At 35.7% G+C, this 23,954-nt stretch overlaps 1 protein-coding gene across 8 annotated transcripts in view; it reads right to left on the bottom strand.

The window, feature by feature from the left end:
* The window catches only part of SLC25A21 (solute carrier family 25 member 21), a 421,620-nt gene that overhangs the window by 296,933 nt on the left and 100,733 nt on the right, over nucleotides 1-23,954 (bottom strand). For 4 of the 8 annotated variants that reach the window (XM_074365612.1, XM_045504307.2, XM_045504306.2 and 1 more), the window contains one exon: nucleotides 12,264-12,311. The exons of the other annotated variants lie outside the window; for them this stretch is intronic. The gene's annotated coding sequence lies outside the window, so the exon portion shown is untranslated. The remainder of the gene's footprint in view (nucleotides 1-12,263; nucleotides 12,312-23,954) is intronic. 8 annotated transcript variants of the gene reach the window in all.

Genomic DNA, 23,954 nt, shown 5'->3' with positions numbered 1-23,954 from the left:
TTGATATTCCAGACAACTTCTATAGTAATAAGCAGTGATGGGAATAAATTGACAAAATCACATCAAACATTCCGGTTTTGCATAATTGTTATTAACAACATAGAGACTACACAGAGGACCCTTGATATCTGGTGTATGGAAATGCCTGTTCTTGGTTTTCTCTCAAATCATTGTTTCATCCAGAATCATATCATCACCATTATCATCACTATCATCACAGCAGCTAATGTTTATATGGTTTTTATGTGCTAAATGCTGTCCTGAGCACTTACTAGATAGGAACTCGTTTATTTCCCAAAATGATGAACATGTTACCACACCAAAAGTCAACAGCCTTTGAAATTTTGCTAAAAAATTCTAGCTTGATGAACAATTCTTACACTTGCTAAAGCACTCCCAGAAGAGATTTATAAACCATTTCTTATTTCTCCATGGAGCACGTAATAGGCTCACTTCACACACCTAAATCGTGATAAGATAAATAAACATCACTTTCTGTAGGCTTTTACAGTCTCATTTCATACCATATTCACCACTTAGCTCTTAGCTTTTTACTCTGGACTACTTTTCACAAGTAAACCAAATCTTTACTCTTTATAGGAATTACAACATAGTGATGACCAAACTGGAACAACTAAGTTGTCCTGAGAAGTTCTTACAGAGTAGTCGGCTGGACTCACTCCCTGACCACAGTGATTTGCTCCTACCCAGTACAAGCAATTCAAATCCATGCTTCAGCAAAATGACAGATTAGTGCCTGTCAGGACTTTGGGACCATGCATGAAGAGTGAAATCAAGGATATTAAATTCAAAGATCTACTATTGCATGTGATTGCTAAAGTCAGGAGACAGCGTGATGTATAAACTACATAATGAGAACATGACTGCAATATTTAGGAATAAAGTTTAAAAGTCACTGCTATCAAATGTCTTTTTTATGTTATTTTGATGTGTACTTTTCACGTGTAATTCACATATTTCATCACACTTGCAATTTACCTACTATAAGAAAACTTTAGCACTGTGACTTCTGCCTCTACCACTCTTAAAATGAGATGATTAGGAAATTGGAAGCTAAATTGTATGTCTGAGTAATAACACGCCCACAAATAGTATACACTGTACATGCAAAAAGTAGTGAACAACTCTCAATTATCACAGAAAAGTTAACCTCAGTTTCAAGGCATTAACAGAAGTTTAATGTTTTCTCATTTTTGATAAATATTAGTCAAATTCTGACTCATTATTTCATGATTCAATAATTTAATACACACAACGTGTTGTGGTAGCCAAATTTCCCAATTTTAATAATAGTTATTTGGCTTAAAGGACTCAATTTTTATAAAAGACCAACCACTTAGGACATTCAGTATAAACCAGCTGCTCTTGAAGTTAGGGGTCACCACAAAGAATCCACAGTGCTGGGCTATGTTTAACTTGTCATTCCTACTGTTGAAATGACAAAACTGATTTGATCATAAATAGTCCCCAAAGAAGGCCAGTATGCTTTGGGGACATGCCAACTTGGTCCAACCACCATGAGCTTAAAACTCTGAGAGCAACGTATCAGACATTTTGGTGGGGACAGGGGTAGAATGTGGAGCTCAGAGTCTATTAAAAAACTAAACAAAAGTTAAATTGCTTTTCAATTAAAAATATATATTCTCCAAGAACCCAAATAATTGGAGTAGTATTTGAAAATAATAGCTTCAACAAATATGATTTTTAAAGACTTCTAGCCATTCAGAGCTGCCATTCTATGGGTGTGAAATAAAACACTAGGCTTTATCCCACTGAAATCTGAGAGGCAAGGCGCTCGTTTTAACTATTCATATGTCTGTGTTGGCTTTACAGATAAAGATCAATTCAATGGCATTTTAGAAAATTAGTTGTGTCTAATCCCCAGTGTCCTCGTTGACATTTCCTTTACTAATAGAACAGGATACACATGGGTGTGGGTGACCTCTTACTGGGTTTTCTATGACTGTTGTAGCAGTCTGCAAAGTACAGCTGCTCTATGCAGTACACTGGGCTATCCAAGGGAAAAATACTTCACCAAGCTCCTTGTTAACTTTCTCTATTTTAACCATCAAAGTTTCTTGGGCATTTGAAGGTTTGTTTTCAAGTCTTTTAATATGTAGGTAACAAAAACAGATATTAAATTGTTTTCTAGACATTGATTTCTAAAATGCCTTCCAAAAACCTACCTCTAATATTTTGTTAATGTACAACTTTCACAGGCAAAAACGTAACTGGTGATTTTTGTAAAATATTTAACCCTCCCCCTACCAACCACTCTTCAAAAGTTCGCATAAGTCATCCAATAGCAAACAAACAAACAAATAGTAATTAGGCATCCACTTCTTTCTCTTACACTTTCTTATTACATTCCTCCTTCTTTTCTTCATTTTTTAACTTCTCATTTTCTTTCTCTCAAATATCTGATTTTTATTTTGCCTTTTCATTTCCAGGATCATTTCATATCTTTTTTAAATACAACCAAAAAATGGAATGGCTAATATACATAGGAAAAGAGGCTCAACACTATGGATCATGAGAAAGTAAAGAAAAATAACACGGAGATAACATTTTCCCCTTTCAGACTGCAAAATATAATATAAATTGATAGAGTCCAATGTTAGCGAAATTGGCACTCTAATACGTGGTTAATGGTGCAGTCCTTTTCAATGGTGGCAGCTTCTATCTGAATTCAAATGCATACCTTTTGATCCAGGAATTCTACTTTTTAAGATCTAACCTACAGAAATATTTGTAAAATTACATATTAATATACATAATAAAGACCATATATGTAAACTGTTGATTAAATCATGATATAGCTATACTATCATGCAACTTTAAAAAAGAATGAGTATTATAGATATGAAAGAATTCCCATAATTTGCTTTTAATGAAAAAGAACAAACAGAATAATATTTATAGTATGATATTTCTTTAATTTACAAATACATAACACATATTATTTTCAGATCCATATATTTAACTGTCCTCTTTTAAAAAACATCTACTTAGGCATACATGTCTCAAATTTAATGTCTCCAGAATTGAACTACTGACCTTCCCCCCAACCCTGTCCCCTATCTTACTAAATGACACCTCTATCCACTCACTTGTTCATTCAAGAAACCACAAATATCTTCCTCTTTTGTATTCCCCACTTCTAATCCAATTCTAAACATTTCAAATCTGTCTATTCCTTGCTTTCTGCATTGCCATTACCCTAAGTCTCCATCATATTTCCCCTGATTTTTACAATAGCCTAGTATCTAATTTGATGTCTTCTACTCTTGCAATTTTCTAATCCACTTTTATACCCCTTTAAAAATTTTGGATTATGTCACTCCATGCCTAAAACCTTCCACGGCATCACTTTGCACTTAGAGGAAATCTACTCTTCTTGCCCTATGCCACCTGCTTTATCTCAACACTGACCACTTCTCCAGCCAATGGGGCCTTATTATTGCAAAAGCAACAGTGATATTGTCAAATGTTTCCTCACTTAGGTTTCAAAAGAACTGTTTAAGAAATATATAGTTGACCCCTGAGCAGTCAAAAATCCACATATCTTTATAGTCAGCCCTCCATATCTGCGATTCTGCATCCTCAGATTCAACCAAATGCAGATTGTGTAGTACTGTGATATGTAATAACTGAAAACAATCCAGGTGTAAGTGGATCCATGTAGCTCAAACTCATGTTCTTCAAGGACCAACTGTAACTATTAGCAACCACTTTGAAGATAGTAGAGTGTTCATCTCAGGACCAACTGTTTGAAAGTCATCTCTTGCCCAGATCTGTATAACAGTCTCCTTATTGCTTTCCCTGAGATTCTCGCTCCCCTCCAATCTATTCTACACATAGCATCAAAAGAAGTAATACATTCATGACATTCTTTTGCTTAAAAGCCTCCAGCGGTGTAGACCCACCTGATCTGGCCTGCATTTAGCTCTCCAACCTTATCTCATGCCATTATCTCCTTGATTACTACACTTGAGCCAAGTGGTCTCCTCTAAGTGGCTCAAATATACCAACCTCTCCTTCATCTTGGAGCTCTGTATGTGCCTCTCTGCTTGAAACATTTTTTATTCCACATTTTATGTGGCTGGCTCCTTCTTACATTTTCAGTCTCAGCTTAAATCAGTTTTTCAGAGACTCTTTCCTTGACCGGCAAGTAGCCTACTGCTACTTTTCTTTCTCATAGCACCATACTTATTTCCTTTATATCACTTGACATGAGTTGAAATTGTTTACTTGTCTGTCATCTGTATTCCCAATACTCTGGAAATTCTATGCAACACAGCCATGAAGGCATCAGTAGTGGGAGCTATGAGTCATGGAAGACCTCTTAGAATATAACATTAAGTCCTGAACTTAAGGGAATATGCTAAGAAAGGAAATGAGAGAGACTATTCCAGGTCAAGGGAACAGTTGGCAAAGTTGGACAAAAGCATGTAAGAAGATGTCAAGTCCCAGAAGACTGTACATTTGGGACCTAAAGAGGAAAGTGAGGAATGGGGCATTGAGGCTGAAAAGATAGGTGCCACCAGATGGTGAAGGACTGAGACTTTTCTTGTCCTATAAACACTCAGGAGCCAAAGGAATCTAAACAGAAGGAGAGTGAGCTATTAGATTTATGGTTTAGATGGAGTAAGACAAGAAAAGGCTGGAGACTATCTTCTAAAAAACAAATCTGTAGCCTCAACTTCCTCATTAACAAAATTAAGATATGCAATACAAGTCTAAAACATGAGAGATAAAATAAGTGTAGTTCTTAATTAAAGTTGAATATATAAGAAAATATATGTACATTTTTAGTATAAATTCAAATATATTTTTAAAAGTTAACTTTTTTATTTAATAAAGCAATTTAGGGAATGTGAGCTAATTTTGCAAAAGAACCACTGCCAAAACTGTGCAGGATAAAAGTCAGTCAACGTAGCTAGTTTATAAGAACAGGAGTAGAGTAATTTGCCCTAAATAAAAAAAGGAAAAAATTTTGACTATTATAATCTATGTATCACTTTGGTAAAACTCACACAGTAAGGTTGCTAGACTTACAGAAAAACAATGTCAAGGTATTTACACATAAATAAAAGTCATTAAATTAAATAAATTTTAACTGGCAAATACTTGAAACTTAGTATTTGCCATTTAGAGATTCATCCAGTAATCTGGGGGGGGGGGGGGGAGGACCTAGTCACCATGAAAAAAAGTCACTTTTTTCAAATCACAAAGTTTAGATATGAACTGATTTGACCCCGAATTCCACTGGACATTCTGTTACAAAGTAATTAGAAATGCACAATGTACTTGTTCGATTTGTTTGTACTATGTAAAATTGATTTTTTTCTTTAATACTAAAATTTGGTCCATCTGTTGGGAAAACAGAAAATGTTCTAAATATATACAGAGTGGAAATGCTTCATTCCACTGGCTGTATCCTGTGGTATATGCATTTTCATCAGTATGTTTGTCTTGCAGACAAAATGAATATCAGATGGTGGTTTTGAAAAAGGGCAGACCTAACATGAGGTGATTAGTTTCAAAAACAGATTTTTATTCTTGATAAATTATTACCAAATACAATCATCTGTTGATTGAGGATATAAAACAGATTGGTCATACTACAATCCATAGGTTAAATGAAAAACGGAAATAATAAGTTTATTTAACATGGGCTTGCATTAGGTTCCCAGCAGTGCAAATCTAAGGCAAATAATTAGATTTCCAATTTAAAGATATACATTTGTTAAGCCAGACATTTCCTGAGGTCATCTATTTCTCTGTTGGCTAGTCTCATTGCACTGGCAATGTGTTTAGGACATTTTCACTTAGAACTTTATATCACTATACCTTGTGCATTACCATGATCAAGCTAGTATCATAGTTTGATTCAGAGGTAACGAAGAAAGGGCAAAGGGCTGATTATGATGACTTCTGGCTGTAAATCAGATTCAAATACACAGTCACAGAGACTTAAAGAAAATGAATGCCTTAAAAGTAAATCCCAGGAGAAAAAAAAAGGAATTTACTAAGAGAGAACTGGCAAACCAAACAAATCAAAACATCTTGTACTAAGTAAACACGACAACATATACACTACACACAATTTCTTAAATATCCACTGTTCCTTTTCTCAGGACAACCTTTAATTTTATGGTGAAAAATAAAAAGTTAAAAGACAACTGCTCTGATCAATAGTAAATCCTTTTTTTTTTTTTCACTGAGCATATCCCCACCCCCTTCCTCCTCCTCTATTTCTTCAGTAATTTACAGCTCTGCTATGTAATGTCTCTCCAGGGAGCAAAGAATCCCATTACAGATGATTCCTCTGTGCAGACTTCAGCTCTGTAAATCAACAGGCTGAGCTCTCTAACAGATTTTAAATCCCTGCTTGAGTTAGGCTGAGACAACTAGCAAATTGGTGGAGCCGGAAGTAGGGGGAGGAAAGAGAGTTTCATACCAGAGTAAGTTCCAGGAAAAGAGCTTATAACACAACTTGTGTTTTTGTTAACTTTCTCCAGTAACTATTGTGCCTTGATACAGAACAGGGGAGGTCCAGAAATATCAGGGATTGAAAAAGTACATCCAAAGGAGATTCTCTCCCCAGAACACTCCCAGAGGATTCTAACAAGCCCAACAGAGTGTAGCAGAAGCAAAGTAAGCTGGACTAATGCCCCTAGGAGATAAGATTTCTAAATGGAATAGAGCACCTTAAAAAGACAGAGTGAAGCTGCATGACAAAAGTGGTGGTGAGGGATTATTTGTAAAATAAACCTCTGAGAATTAGATGGCTCATAGGGAATTTATTTTCCTATAGGGCTTCAGATGCCTTTATTGCTCAAAAAATGAAAAATCCTCTAGAAATCCATCGATGAGGTGGAAGAAATTTGAGAGATTGCATTATTTTTTGTATAGTGTAAGTCTCACTTAAAATAATAGTTAATAACTATAACAACTAGGATGTAAAGCATGGCCAATTATATAAAAACTTATTTTATAATAAGCATATTTTACACACGTTATACCAACACTGATCACATTAGGAAATAGACTCGGATATTTCCGTAGAAAATACATGATGTGTTATTTTTTAGGTTGTGCATTTTTTATTTTATTTTTTATTTATTTAAACTTTTTATTGAAGTATAGTTGAGGTACTACATTATGTAAAATTATAGGCGTAATATGATGTGGTTTAAAATGTTCCTTATTTAAAAAAAAACACTATGTTCAAGTTGAATGAAGTGTATATTGCAATAAAACAGCAAGAAGAATAGAGATAGGGAAGGCAGTTCAATATTCCAAACCAAATTGTTTCTGAAGGTCATCTCCGTGGAAGATCCCATCACTTGAATTTAACAGACTTCTCTTTTTCTGTTACTGTCAATACACAGGATAGACCTCTCCTCTTCCCCACTCTTTCTCTCTCTTTTTCTCCCTCTTTCTCTCTCTCCACAGCTTATTCTCTGCCTCTCTCATTAATCTCTTAGCAAATCTTTTCCCAGTTGGCCCTAACTAATACTTGTTCCCTTTTCTCCTCCAATTACTTTCATTTTTTAATTTTTCCACTTGGCTGTTTTTGTGACCAGCATTCCAACTCTACTCGATATCTTATTCCACGCATGTCCCATTGTTACTTATTCTTGTCCGTCCTTCCTTTTGTATTTCTCTTATTTTGTTTTTTTACTTTTTTTCTACTACCATCACCCTAGTTCCATGTCTTCTCACATCTACTCTAGGTTATTACTATTTCATTCTGTCCACACTTTTCGCTTTCAGTTTTCCCCAGATCTTCAGCTTATGCACACATTTCCAATTAATCCTCCTAAAACATTACTCTAATCATGAGTTAATAAAATCTGGTCTCTGAGATATTTGCCTTTACTTAGTTCTGTGGTGGCAGGCAACAACCTATGTCATCTATAACGGAATAAGACAATAAATGGATTGGGACAAATCACTTTCAGACAAACTATTCCAAGCAATGTTTTTGTTAGTCAACATTTCCTTCTTAGTATAAAAACAATAGCATATAATTATTAAACTGGAAGAGGTTTTAAAAGATAACCTAATGGAACCCTTGGTGTAGGCTTGATTATCAATTTAAGGTATTTTCCTACAGGGTCCTTCTCCATTTCCAGCATCACTTCTCCAGGTCAGCATCCCAACTCTCACACGCTGCCTCTGATTGCTGTGATTACCAACAGGCTGAACACACCTCTAGCAGTTTTGCTCCTCTGGTGAAAACCTGAGTGACATTCTATAACAATCTTTGCTTCCGTTGGTTTTCTGGAAGGGATCTCACTGTCAATCTTTATTCCAAAAGTGTTCCAAAAGTCAACCTTTTCCTTAACATGGATTAATATGTAGGGACTTTACTGTGCTGCCAGGAAACTTCAGACAGAACTAAATGGAAGAAAAAGCCTTAGGGCACAATTGGGCACCCATGTGCTGCTTTAAGAATGGTGTGTTTGTTTTAAATTGGTGCTCCATCTCTAAAGTTCAAGAGGAACCTTAAAAAAAACCAGTGTTTAAAACGATCCAATTTCCCTGCACCTTTGGTCAAGAGTTCACAGTTACTTCCTCTGTTAGAAGGAGCACTAACCTACCTTAGCAACAACAAGGAAACTTAAAACCAATAGATTCCCTTTTTTCCACCCATCAGTAAGTTAATTTTTCTTCTAAAACTATCTTTGCCTTTGTATGCAAGAAATTTAATTCTGTATTTATTTGGCATTTACAATCTCAAATGTAAATAATGAATGCTGAATCTCCAGAACGTTCTTCCAAATACTCTGTATACTCCCACTTAACTTACTTCAAACAGTACTTCCTTGACTTCTGATCCACAATTCTCCTATGTGTGCACTTACAGAACAGTCTCCTCCCACCCCCAGCTCTAATATAGCACTTACCACATGGTATTACAGGAGTGATATGAGTTTGCTTCCTCCCTGACCACACAGTCTATGAACTCCTGAGAGACAGGGCCACGTTTTAGTCACCTTTGAATTTCAAAACACAGCATAGTAATGAACAGATACTAGGTGCTCCATAAATTTATTTGCTGAATTGAATTGGACTGACAAATTGCGATTCAGGCCATGTTAATTACTGGTTAAGGCCAAGCCTGCACAAACACAGGACAGCAGTGAAATGAAGTAATTATCCAGATCACTGAGGACAAAAAAATGTGCTAATTTGGGCAAAGTGAGTAAATAAGATTTTGCCTTACTGAACTAATCCATCATTTCATTCCAATGCTTAGCTTTGCTAATGGAAATCTGACCTCTGTGGGGCAGTCTTAGTCTCTCCTGTGCTTTGTGTTATAACTGAGTCATCTGTTTTACATTGATGCTGAACATACCCCACACCTCTTGTGCATGGGACAAAAATCACATCCTCATCCCTGTCAGTCGTCTCATGGGAGTGCCATTGGTTCTAAAGCAGGGTCAGTTGAGGGCAGTGTGCAGTTAGTTCTGTGAAACTTATGACTGAACACACATTTTAAAGACCACACCCTACTACTCTAGTGAGTTACTGGTATCTTTATATACCAGTCTGTAAACTGCACAACTAATTCAACTTTTAGCACATGGTTTCTCCAAATGAAGTCTGAATAATCCTCTATACAAAAAGTAAGACGGGTCTCCCAATATGTTTATTTTATAGGATCAAGATAAATCTTTACTGGATTTTAAGGATTATTAGAGGAAGAAAATAATGTTTTTTAAACAGGCCCAAAACTTTGTTACTTATAATGTGTATATTTATTGGCATCTTTCCTTTCCCAGATCATTTGTACTTGATCTAAGCAGGAAAAGCAAAGTTATTCAAACTAAACAACACATTAAAATTTACAGACTTTTAATCTTTTGTCACTCTGCGGCTGTAATTAATTTCCTTATGTACATGTGTCTAGCTTCAGAAATGGGGGAAATGTTTTTATTGTGTTCCATAAGGAAGCATAATTTTTAGAAAATACTTAGCATTTGTAAATTTAAATCTTTCAATTTACAAGCAGTCATTTATTTTGTAAATAGCTGGGAAAAAACTACACTGAAAACATGACTATATTTGAAATCAACACTGTCAGACATCTACAGCATTTTTTTTACACCCTACAAATTTAAAAGCAAGATGAATATTTTTTTAAGTTAGTGGCAGACAAAATATTTAATGAAAACTATAATAAGACAGACAGAACTATACTACTTTAGACAGAATAGACAGGTAGAAAGAACTGGATATCAGAAAAATCCTGGTTTGAATCTCAGCTTCACCAGTCATGAACTTTGTGACATTGGGCAAGTCACTAAAATTTTCTGAACCTCACCTTGCTCATTTCTAAAACAGAAATAACAGTTCTGCTCTTATCTAATTCTTGAGGTTGTTTTGAGAAGAACATAACATAACTGAAAGTAATTTTGAAACTATGGAAAGCTATACACAATGAAGACATTCTTTTTATTATTTTGGTATGTGGATATTGATGGTGATGATGGTGGTAATGGTTTGACATTTGCCACGAGATGCATTGCTAATACTCTGCTGTTCATTAATGCAATTATCATAGCAGCAAATTAATTTTGTTCAGATTCAGCCATTTGCAAGACTGAAATATTTGTTTCAACATCAAGTGAAAACAACTTATAATAGTTCAAGCAGAGAGTAATAAACAAACACATCTACTATACAACTCTGCCAGAAAGACTATAGTACATATTTCTTCAAATTGAAGAGTCCTTTTCTCATCTGGCTTCCTCCTCACTCTTGTAGAACAAACTTGTTAGCAAACATCTATCATATTTTATTAAATTGACTGTGAAAAGAGTAAACTTCACACAGAGATTTTCAGCCCTCAGCTTCCTTGATTTGCTTGTTGCAGATGCAATTTTAGCAACTCCTACTCAAGCTTCTTTAAAAAAAAAAAGAAAGAAAGAAAAGGGAGAAAGAAAGAAAGAAAGAAAGAAAGAAAGAAAGAAAGAAAGAAAGAAAGAAAGAAAGAAAGAAAGAAAGAAAGAAAGAAAGAAAGAAAGAAAGAAAGAAAGAGGGGAGGAGTTGAGATAAAGAGACTAGTACATAAATTCAAACTGGTGTGGACAAAACTGGGCAGTAAATATCAGAACCTGCAGCAAAGGCAAGAAGTCCTGGACCAGGCTTGCAGTCATTTACACTTCACCATGGAGGTTAGGAGCTATTCTGGACATAACCCTGTACATCCTCGATAACACAAAAGCACCAGAGGATACCAGCCATCTTCTTAAGACTAGATTTCCTAAATAAAGAAGCAATCTTCAACCAGCTTTCTCTCTTTGTGAATTGCTAACATCTAAGATGCAGTCCATGGCTGTTTGTAAAGAGTCTGTTGTACCACAGGAAATAATCTTTGTTTTTCTACATATCATCAATTCTCAATTATTTTCAATAAGACTCTTCTCCAACTATTATGATGAGTTGGCCAGAAAAAGGTAGAGGCATCACTACAGTTCTCCAGGTTTTGTCAAAATGATTACTCCTTAATAAAGGTATTTATGAAGAGCCTTGACCAAGCTGGTAATCTCCCAAGTATCTTTCTTAGCTAGCAGTAGCAAGACCTCCAAATAATTTTGTTATTAAAAAAAAAAAAAAGCACCAAAAGGAGCTCATTGTCTCCACCAACTTTAAATTGTACACATTTTTGCATATTAAGAAATAATTACATTAGATAATATCTATAAAGCATATGCCCCAATGCAAACTAGTATCTAAAGTAAAACTATTTTGTGGGATATTCGGTGTCATGCAAAAAAAAAAAGTGTTTCATATTCAAATGAGTGTGGGAAATACTGAATTCAACTAAGTTTAAAAGATTTTTTTTTCTACTGGATTTCTCAGGGTTACAATATGCTATCGTGCATTGTGATATTCTAAGAAAGTATTTACAAAATTTATCTGACCATGAAAGTCTTTTTCAAGGAACTCTAAAAATCTAGAAGAGACGTAGTTAAGAAATGCAGTTCTGTAATACAGCAGAAATATGTCAAGGAGTTTATCATGACCATCGAATAGTTGTCTTTGTGTGGTTGATTCTATTTATGTCAATCTGTGCAGCCACAGAGAACCTATTGTCTTGCCAGGTTCTGTTTACTTAAGGAGTAGATACAGATTGCTTTGAGGGAAGAGAAAAACAGATTTAATCAGCACCAACAATTTTTTTCCCCCAAGTGACAGTAATCTTAAGAAATGGTTTTAGCTACCTTTTCCACGAAGTCACAAGGTCTCAATATCGTTTCATCTTATTTTCACTGGGGAGAGAGGGGACAACATGTTATGGAATTACAAACACCATGATACAAACTACAAAATACTGATGCATCCTCATTTTAGAAATTATAGGAAAACTGGTTTCACAATTAAAAAGAGGACATACTACAGCATATAAGAGATAAATTTTAGGGGTAATGAAACCTAGTACATCTGAACCTAGCTATAAGGAACTCACTTGAATTCAAATTTCTTATCTCTGTCTCTGACATTCATTTCCGTACTATCCAAGACAGTTGAGCTATGACACAGTTACTACTGGAACTCGAAACAGATATTCATTCTTAAAGGCTTCTCTTATAATCGGAACAATGATGACTAGTTTTATTTTGTTTTGTTTTTTTAAAGGGCAGCAGGAAGGACCTAGATCTTATCTCTTTTTGTGAAGCTCCTCTTTTCCCCGAGCTGACGTGCAGCCTCCCAGAACACTACAGTAGCTCCGGAGTGTGCTCAGCGGCTGTGGCAGCTCAACCATGCAATTTTATAGCAGGCAGCAAACAAGGCAGAGAATTCAGGGTTAAAAACTCAAGTGAAGTTTTGTCTTCTACAGTAATGAAAGCTGACTAAAAGAGTAAATCAAATGGATCTCCTAACAAAATGAAAACAGCTGTTTGGCCTGGCTTGGTCTCTGATTTAGGTTAAGTAATTATTGCTCTAGTGTGGTTCAAGGTTGTTCTGTATTAGTGAAATAGGATATCACATGAAAATCATCCAACTTTTTAATTTACTGTAGCATCAGAAATTCCACTGTATAAAAAATTCCAGAAACGTAATCTTCTAAAAACTTTACCTAGAAACCTTTTCAAATACCAATTGATTAAATCTTCCAAGACATAATTACACAATACATAATTACATTACAGTAATAACTTTCAGTATCTTTCCTGAGAAAATATTTTAATATTTTGAGTTTAAAAGACTAAGTTTTTCAAGTTTTACTGAAGTGATAAATTATATCCAATTCTCAAATAACTGTAAAGATCATTTTTTGTATAGAGATTTTATGAAGAGTAACAAATGAATAGCTACTTCTTGAGTCCCCAAACAAGTCTATTTTAATAGTGTAACTCATTTTATTTTTCTAATTCAACCTTGGCATACTAACAGCAGTTGAGAAAAAAACAATTATGATAAAGAATCACAGCAAAGGAATATTCTTGAGGAAGAGGCTTTTGTGTTTAACACTATTCAGAATAAAATAAATCACTCAAGTCACTTCAAATTCCATTTCTCGTTTGCAAACTTTTGCTTTTCATTCATGTATCACAATTATCAATGTTATTCCTCTCTTATTTAAGCACTTTATTTCTGCTTCCACTTGCCTATGATAATAAAGGGAAAATCAGTGGTAGATTGTTGGTAGTTTTTTTAAATGATGTTCCAGAAATTATTTTTAAATAGTTAAAAAAAATTCAAATAGTATCTATCTAACACAAGACTTTAAGTTCTTGAAGAAAACAAAGACTAAAGTCTTGGCCATCGTTAATTTTTAAGTCAATCTCCATTATATCAGTGGATGCATACCTAAATGTATGAAGAAACAATAACATTAAAATATTTTTCTAATACTAACAACTATTTGAATTATAGGATAACATTTCTTCAATAAAGTAACATCTTTAGGGCATTTTAATTCATTCAGGTACATTCAATTCAGTTCTCAACAAAAAAGACGGGGAGAGGGAGAGGGAAAAGATTGCACCAGAAGATTAATATTTTGAAGAAAATTACTTGGGTGGTGTAAAGCCCAGGGAAAAAAATCTCAGATGTTCTTGTTATAATTATTATTGCTGGACACAAAACATGACATATTTACCTTTCCATTGGGATAGTTTTGTAGCTTTCCTAAGTCTAAATAGTATTTCTTGCTGGCCCTTGCCAACTATTTTAACTAGTGCTTGCCAGCACATCAGAATAATAGAAACAATGGAGTTACATGTGTTATTTCTCTAAAATGTTTCACATTATGATCCTTCTTTGGGGTCAATATTCCTTAAATAGGAGAATTTATCATGTTCGGGGTTTCCATTCAGAAAATGTGCTCTGGAACTAGATCAACATCGTACAATTTACCTAAGGATTAGAGAGGAACTCAGTGAAAAGCAATATTTTAAAGGAAGGCTTAATTTTTCCCTTTCAGACAGTTAATGTAAATTCTACTAACTGAGATTTTCAAAAATGATAGGGCACAAGAAACCAGTCGACGTTCCTAGCTGTCAACAACCCGAGGAGGGTAACATGAAGCAATGGTCCCACCACTTCGCAGAGTCAGTGTTTTCCTTTCGAGAAACACAAAGCCCGCTGTTCTTATGCATAAAACTTAATGAATAGGCAAATGCCACTCACTCAAATTTATAAAGAAAATGGGGCATAGTCAGAGGCACTTAAACAGTGCATCTTTAAGTGCTAAGTCAAGTATAAAGTCAAATTACTCAGTTCTCCTTAGACGTGTTCTCATAAGCAGTGTCAAAGCAGTTCTCCCAGATAAGACCCCTCTCCTGAAAAGAGAAGCTCCCTCCCTGAAAATGATTTACCTCACTCTCAAATACTTCATGTGAGTCCCCGACCCTTCTCTAGCTCTCAGTTACTCCTGATATTCTTTTCTACTTCCTTTGCTTCTTTGATCATTGACATTTACTCTGAGGATGAGCAGGACACTGTTCAAGGGAAATGGAGTTTCCAAAGATTAGCATTCTGTAAGCTCCTCCTTTGCCTTCTTTCTCATTTTCCTCAGAACTCTAATACAGAGCCACTTTCCAAAACCCAGAGCCTTCAGAGGCAGCAACTCTTACTGCACAAAATTATTTAAAAATTACCCAGAAGAACATTTGCACTTGAATGGTGAATAGTATTTCTTACACAGCTTACACACTTCCAGTCAGCCATTTCAAAGCATGTTTCCCACACATTTTTCTTTTTCCTCTTAAATTTTCTAATGAAGAAATTTCTCTTTTAAAAAATTCCTTGGTTCAAAGTAACCAAGTAATTCCTTAGTTTAAAATTATTTCATTATATATTATTTTCAAATTAAGTTTTAAAAATTTAGAATATAAAACAGGTATAGAATGTCAAATACTGTTTACCATATTAACTTTTATAAAGCTTTAATAGAAGACCTTACCAAGATGTTTTGGCAACTATTCTATACTAACTTACAGGTTACCTCAAATCACAGGCATTTCTTCACTTGGTTTTGGCTGAGATATGAGAAGATATCTCAACTTTCATAACCTATATAGAGTGGCAACCATATCAAAAGCTAGTGCCTTTACTAGACTAAGTGCAGCCATGAATTTAATCTACTGAAATCTTCTGCAGTAAAATATTCACTCCCTACTCTCAAATCATAAGATTCTTAAATTACAAAAGACCTTAGCAACTAGTCTTTCCAAAGTCATCATTTTATATGTGAAGGTACTAAAGCCCTGAAAGATGAAGCAACTCACCCAAGGTCACATGGCTGGTGGGTGAATGAACCCAGACTATCCCTTTCTTCTTCTCTGGGGAGTCATGGCAAAACAACCACATTTAAAAAATTTTTTTTCTCTCATATTATATTCAGATTAAACAAAGATGTTAAGCATTTTAGTCCTCTTCTCTTTAGCACTGATAAGCAGTATCAAATTCAGTCACAAGTGTTTGATCACTCCCATTCAACATTCCTATTCCTGTAATCACAGACCTTCCCCATAGTCTTTCCTGTATAGCTAGCTGAACTTTGTGTTTGAAGAAATTAAGGTACAACAGAAAGTATTACATCTAAATGACACAAATATTATTTTAATGTGACAAGATCTTTAAGCAATGCATTCTGAGTTTCTGAAATAAGTGCCAAGTCTATAACAAAAAACTAATCCATTGGGGAAAAAAAAAGGTGGAGCAATAGATGAAATAAGATTGGCAAAATTACAATTGCAATTATAACTCAATTATAATTGTTATAAAATTATCATTGGTAATGGATATATGTGGTTTATGATACTATTCTATTCAGTGAATATCTGAAATTTTTCATAAAAAAATGTTTATTTTAAAAATCAATCCATGTACTAGCTTTGGGGAGAACTTAATTACCAAATCCAACGTACACCAGCAGGCTATTCTAACCAACAGTTAAAAAGTAAAGGAGAATGCAACCAATGTGTTCATCTTTTCTTTTGTGTTTAAAAAAAACACACACACACAACCATCTTAACCATTTTAAGTGAATTTAAATAGTGTTAAGTATATTCACATTATTGTGCAATGGATCGCTGGAACTTTTTATCTCACAAAACTGAAACTCTGTACCCCCTGAATAACTCCCCATTTCCCCTTCCCTCAGCCCCCCAAAACCACTACTTTCTGTTTCTATGAATTAGACTACATTTGGTATCTTGAATAAATGGAATCATACAGTATTTGTCTTTTTGTGACTGGCTTATTTCACTTGGCATAACACCTTCAAGATTCATCCATGTTGCAGCATGTAACAGGATTTTCTTCCTCTTTAAGGCTGAATAATATTCCATTGTATGTATATGCTACATTTTATTTTTTGTCCATTTACCTGTCGATGGGCATTTGGGTTACTTTTACCTCAAACTCCTCATCTTAATATATTTTCTGAGGAAACTGAAGTAAAATATGCTGTGAGAAAACTCAACTAAGCAACAAGGAGAAAGAATGAATGTTCAGATACTGGAACAAAAGTCATCCACTTGATATTCATCACTCCAGGGACTATAAGAAACTGGGCAGACCTAATGGAAATTACTCAGTGGATCTATAAGAAACTAAAGTTATTTTTTATCTAGTTTTGTTTTCTAACCTCCTCTTATTTTGGCACTCTTTCTTGATGGAACTATTCAGAGGATATTGATGGATATAAATATATTTTTATTCCATTAGTCTAGTAGTACAGCTGTAAGAGATGTAGCTCGGCTGAGAAAAAGTACCATGCGTGGATGAATGAAGACACAGTACCAAATTTTTCAGATTAAAAAAATTTTTGATTAATAAAAATTACATTTAAATTCCAAATTTGTCAAAGAAAATTAGTGTTACAGGTATTCCATGATTTATTTTGGTGATGAATTTGATAAACTATTTGATGTCTAAAATGCTGAGCACTGTGCTCCATTTAACAACTTAGAAATGTTTCCTGAATGATATACTGTGATATCATGGGGGGATGGTAATTATTTTGTTATTTATTAGAGATAATGAACCTACCATAGAAGATGTAGGTCATCTGATGATTGTACTCCATCTAATTCCACATGGGATAAAGCCCATCCAAAATCATTTGAGTTTCTTGGGCACCAAGAAGTCACTGCCATCTTATTTGGAGCCACTTTTGTATATTACGTTTTGCCTCTAGTTCACTTTCTCAGCTCCCACTCCAAAGGGTCATGGATCTCCTGGGCTCATTAAATTTCTGGCCTGGATTATGCAGAGTGATTAATGATGGTGGGCCTGATACATGTTGAGGTCAGCGTGCTGAGCATCCTGTATGTCAGCGACAAATATAGCAGTGTGCATCCACTAAGTCACTTTCCCCCTTTGCAGCCATAATTTATTCATCCCAAAGTACACTCAACCATCTGCTATTTATTTTGTTTTCTTTAAGCATTATTTCCCTCGATTGGCTAAGCCAGGGCACAGGTGAAAAGTGGTAAGAAGCAAAGGGAAGTTGCTGTCGTTGGACACAGGAGGGGTGAGTTGAGCTCCCCTGGAGAAACAGCATTCAGCTCCACAGAAAAGGCCTAGCTGTATTGTTGAATACTTAAATCCCTGTCTAATAAGAGCATTTGGGCCAGGCCCAACCATAACTAGCCAAGGCTAGACCCCTGGGGTGAGGAGTGTAAAGCTGGGGAATTTTAAGCATCCTTAATAGTAGCCCCGTAATAAACTGATGCTCTGAAACTTTGCTAGAGTATATACAAGACTGGGCTATAAATTTTACATTTGGCTAAGTGACTCATAAAGAAACACCCACCTGATTTCAGACATGCATTTTTGGCAGTCAGGGTGCTGGCTAAATTAGCTATGGTTCTATTTTTAGCTGCTTTCTTTCTCTGCCTAAAATACAATGATTCTATCTGTACAGTTTTACAACTATGCCCTCCAATACTGCTTACTAGACTGTCTCTTAGGCTGGGAGATTGTTTCTTTTTTAAATGCTCAAAACATTGGAATAGATTTTATTTTTTATTTTATTTGTAAGCTTCTGGCCCTGCAAGCCGTTTTTTACGAGAGCAGCTATAATAATTTATCAAAATACATTTCAGCTTATTTTCACACTAACTATCTCTGTTATTACAGAGTGATTTAAAAAAATATATATTAACACTCTTTCTTCAGGAAGAGTTGAAGTGTCTCTTGTCTGGGGAGGTCCAGTGTTGACTTGAGGAACTTTGGTCAAGCTGGTATTTGACCTTTGGCAGGAGGCTGCCCTGGGTCTTATATTCTCAACAAACTGGGCCCAAGACAATAGTGTGCTTTATAGCCCAGAGCCCGATCAGTGTGTTTCTCCAAGGAAGACCTCAAGCTGAAAAGCCAACATGCCTGACAAGCACCATCAAGGTACCAAGGGCATAAGCACTAGACATTGGAAAACAAATGGAAAAGCACACACAGCTACATCTGGAATCCTAATGGGCCGCCAATGGTTCCCAGCTAAAGGAAGAATTACCCGTGTTATTTTATCATCCCTTGCGCTAACTTTGCTGTTTATGTATAGCAATAAATGATTTTTTAAAAACATATTTGGGTCATTATGTCATATACCACCAGCAAGTAAGGTTGTTTTATTGTGCTTGGAGTCAAAATACACTGCTGTACCCATATGTACGGGAAGTCTAAAATCTCTTGTCCTTCTGTATTCATTCCTCCTGGACAAATGAGTTAAGTTTTTAAAAGGGAAATTGAGAATTTTTATGGCTTCTATTCCCACCTCGCCAGTAAAATTTGCACCAGTATTTTTCTACCCAGCAAAGGTGCCTGGCCAATGATAACACTAAATAGTAATGGAGAAAGCCAAACAGCTTCCAACCAACAGGAAATGCCACAGATTTTTTTTTTTTTTTGAACACTTAGCGAGTTGGATTCTTATGCCAAGGCTGTGCTATAATCAAAAAGTAAAACTTCAGATCAGGAATATGGAGTGAAATCCAGAGGTTCAAGCTGACCTCCCGTGCAAAATGTGGATTTCTACCTGCCTTTCTGGTTGCTACAGGCAGTTTAAAAGTACACCTGCTCTGTTAACATTTTTATCATACATACCCAACATTTAACAACAAGATGAAATCTTTTCTTAGTTAAAAAAACTTCAAAATGTCTATCTTTTTATAATGTATTCGTTCACATGTTCTCTAATCAGTGGGTCTGGTTGGTTTCTTTTTCTACCACTTCTCCATACTTTCCAAAATTTTAATGTTCAAGTTATCCAAACCAGCTTCCATTCCATTATTAATAAAGGAGATTTTATTTCACATGAATAAAGAAAGTTAAGGACTTTATACATCAAGAGAGGGAAAAGGAGAGGCAAGCTAAGAAAAGCAGATGTTCAGACATGAATGACCCACCTATCCAGAGAATCACTCCTTGTGTGAGTGTTTAGTTTCTGAAGCAGAGGACGCTTGCTTTCCTGTTTACTTAGCTAGCCCTGTCACTAGTTTACAGGTGGCCTGGAAAGAAGATTTAGGGAATGTTTTCTCTTTCCATAAATGAACATTAAATTATTTTACAATGTGCCTGGGTACATGCATCATGACAGGTTGGAAGCAAAAGACAATCTCAAAAGGAGGGAAGGGGGAGGGAGTAGGGTAGGGAACTGAGTGTTGGGCTGGGGGACCAGAAGGCACTTTGCTTCAGAGTTCTTGGTGAAACAAAATAATTTAAAATTTTTCAAGCGTTTTGCTAACAGGTAAGTTTTGCTCTTCAGCCTGGCACACATTCCCTTCCTAGTGCCCTTCTTTGGAAGGATTTCTAAGTTCTGGTTATTCTTGCAATGTAACAAACTTAAATTTTTCAGAATATCCCCTTTAGTATGCAGTACTGAGTTCCCAGAAGTGTCACCATGATCTTACTTTTGCTACTAATGATCAGTCTTTTTTAAAATGCAGTGAACTTGATTTTGAATTTTACCTGAATCCTCTACACAAGGAAAGCCTACAATAGCCAGCATTGCTTCCATATGGAAGAAGCCATTACTTGACAATTTATCAGCTAAGGTGAGAGTTCCATCTCTTTTTTCCTCCCCTTTTCATACTATTTACACTCATCTCTTTCTTTTGCACAGTTACTAACACATTTATTTTTTTCACCAAACTTCAGAGGTGATTTTGGTGATTTTTTCCCTTCTTTCTTGCTTATGTTCTGACCCTATCCCCCTGTATGGCTCTACTCAACCGCATCACTTCAACAGTCCTGTTTGCACACTGACAGGGGAAATCTCTTAGGAAGATGTTTATATGTTCTGCAGATGTTTATATTTTTCATATGCTTCTTCTGCTTCTGTTCTTTTGTTCTTTCATTTGCATATATCGTTCCATCCTTATTTAAACTTGAAGCTCTTTGTGAGTATGGAACGATGCTATAACCAAATACTTTTTGTGTGATTCTAGAGTTCTCAGTTCAGTGCTCACTGTATTATAATGGAAGAAAGTCAAGAAACATGATTACTTGACTGAACTGAAGTCTGCTTTTCTGGCTGTCATGTTCTTTGGTCTGTGATGGCTAAGCATATCTTAAATGACCATTCACCCACTGTCCTCTGTTATCTTGTAGGCATATTAGTGGTGACACCCACTGGATTCAAGATTTCTGAGGAGACATAGGGTATATCCACCCTCCACTTGTCAGTACAAAAATGAAGAATAACAGAGTTGGCAAAGTAGTAACATCTGAAAAAATAAGTCTTTTGCCTCTAGTCTCCCCTCCAGCATTTGGGAGAGTCCTCTCTCCTTTCTCAACCTCAAGTATTAAGTGCCTCTTTAATTTCTAACTTCTCCAAATAAAAACAGCAAGATATAATCTTTCTATACTTTACCTAAAATTAATTATCACAAATATATTCACTCTTCTAAGAATTTTCAATTCAACCCTCATTTCCTGTTATAGAATAAAAGTATCTCCTGAGAGAGGAGTTAAGAGAATATTCAGAAAGTGAGAAAAATGTTACAGGGGGAGGAAGGTATAGAATAGAGTCTTCCCCTTGGTCCTAAAATCGTGCTGCATTTAATTCTGGTTTTACAGACCGTAGAGGGAACTTGCTTTAGTTGTTTGAGGTATTTTTCTTAGTGAGAGACTAGTAGAGTTATCTGCCTTTCCATTTTCCTTAATACAAAGATTCCTGTGCCTCAAGATTCACAGCCTCCAGGGGTCTTGTGCCCTCTGGTCTGGGTCCCCCAGCATCATTGCCATTCACACGCCTCCCCCATCCTCACCACAACATAGACAGGGGATATGCCTTTCCACAGCCCCCTTTTTGCTTCTTCTAAAATATAGTCCACAACCCCATGATCCAAAGTTTTGGTTACTTCCAATATCCCCAAACAACTGAATCTAACATTGTCTTATAAATGGGAACAGGTAGTTGCTAATGAGTCATCAGGGGAGGTAAAATGAGGTAAGGTAGGGAGTGAGGACTATCAGCCCAAGCCACCGCCAGAGCACCATGGTCATTAGCAGACGATCCTATCAAGTCCCTGACTGCATGTCCTAGTAAAGCTTAAAACATTCATTCTGCTGTCTTACTGGTGTTATTTTTAACTAAGATACAACTGACATGCAATAAACTGTATATTTTTAAAATGTGTAACTTGATCATTTTAATTTATATACACCTGTGAAACCACTACCACGATTCAAGATGTTAATAAATATATTCATCACCCCCAAGAGAATCCTCATCTCCCTCTGTTATCCCTCTCTCCCCTTACTGCCTCTCCAAACACTGATCTGTTTTCTGTCACTAGAGATTAATTTGTATTTTCTAGAATTTTACATAAGCGGAACCATACAGTATGGGCTGTTTTTGTCTGGCTTCTTACACTCAGCATAGTTATTTGGAGACTCATCCATGCTGTTGTATGTATCATTAGTATGTTTATTTTGATTGCTGACTTGTCTTCCATTGTGAGGCTGTGCCTATCTGAAAGGCATTTATTGAGCTGCTTCTATGTGGCAGGTACTATGCTAGACACCGGAATATACAGTCACTAAGGCTAGGACTCAGCCCTCAAGGATCTAATTCGGTGTCTAATATAGATAAATAACTTGATGACTGCAGTAAAGTTTGATCTATGCTATAAGGGAGGTAAATATGGCAAGCACCTTGTAAATAGACTTGTGGGAGAGGTTCAGCAAAGCCTCTTGGAGGAACTAGTGCTTAAGGTGGGTTTTGGTGGATATGCAGAAATTTGTTACAGGGGCAAGTCAAAGTTACAAGAAGTTCTACATGGTCGGGGCAGAGGAAGTTAGTGAGAAGGACCTTTTTATGCTAAGTAAGAAGCTTGAATTATATCAAGACTTATAAAGGACACTTAAATAGCAACTGAATGACATAATTAAATTTACATTTTACTGTGTTGAATGAACTGCAAGAAAACAAGATCAGAGATAAGACCAATTAAGAGGCTATCAAAGTAGCCCAGATGGGAGGGGACAGAGGTTTAGGCTTAGATGGTGGGTGTAAAGACTGAGGGAAGTGGACAGACCACAAAGAAAGTGAAAGAGACAGAGGAAATTGAATTCTAAGTACTCGTTGATTGATGAAATGCATAGAGAAGAGCTAAGCGATATTACCATATTGAGCAATAAGGTAAATAGACAATGGATTAAGAAGTGATTGTAAGATTGGGGAGGATGATAAAATTCATTCTAACATTTTGAATTCAAGGTTGTATGGGACATTCAAAGGGAGAAGTCCAGAACTTAGATGGATATAAATATGGGTTTAGACTATGCAGGAGTTTGGAGATGAAGATACATTTCCTTGTATTTATTGGCTTGAAGGAGGAAGAGGATAAATGAAAAAGAGCAAAAGCTTTAAAATGCAGTTCTTGGAAACATTGCCTTTTGTGGGGAAAAATTAGCTCATGTAGCTTATACATTTATTTTTGCTCCATAATTAGTTTGTAAATTCCTAAAGGAGCGGGCTTTGCCTTAAACTTTTCAGTAACTCAGTGCCTATGACAAAGAAGGGGTTCAAAACTAGATCATTATTTGCCTACTTGCAAATTTAAAATACAGTCAATCTGGGTCCATAACTAGCTATCTCTGAGAAATCAATGTATGTGGCATTCTAAAATGCTAAAACACTTGGTTAATGGTGCTAGTGCCTGAGCTATCACTACCACATAGATGGGATCTATTTCTGTTGAGTAGGAACAAAAATTGCTAGTTACAGAATTTTCTGATATTTAACCAAATATGTAAAAGGAAAAAGTGCTTCCAGTTTCAAAACTAGTAATGTGACTCTAGCCAAACCATGATAACAGGCAAGTCCAGCAGTGGGCTAAAATATACACCTAAATAAAAACTCAGGGAGTCAGGGTATAGCTGAGTGGTAAAGCTCGTGCTTAGCATGCATGAGGTCCTGGATTTAATCCCCAGTACCTCCAACAACAACAACAAAG

Source organism: Camelus bactrianus, chromosome 6, assembly GCF_048773025.1.
Source record: "Camelus bactrianus isolate YW-2024 breed Bactrian camel chromosome 6, ASM4877302v1, whole genome shotgun sequence".
NCBI lineage: Eukaryota > Metazoa > Chordata > Mammalia > Artiodactyla > Camelidae > Camelus > Camelus bactrianus.
This window is presented reverse-complemented; position numbering and strand designations above follow the sequence as displayed.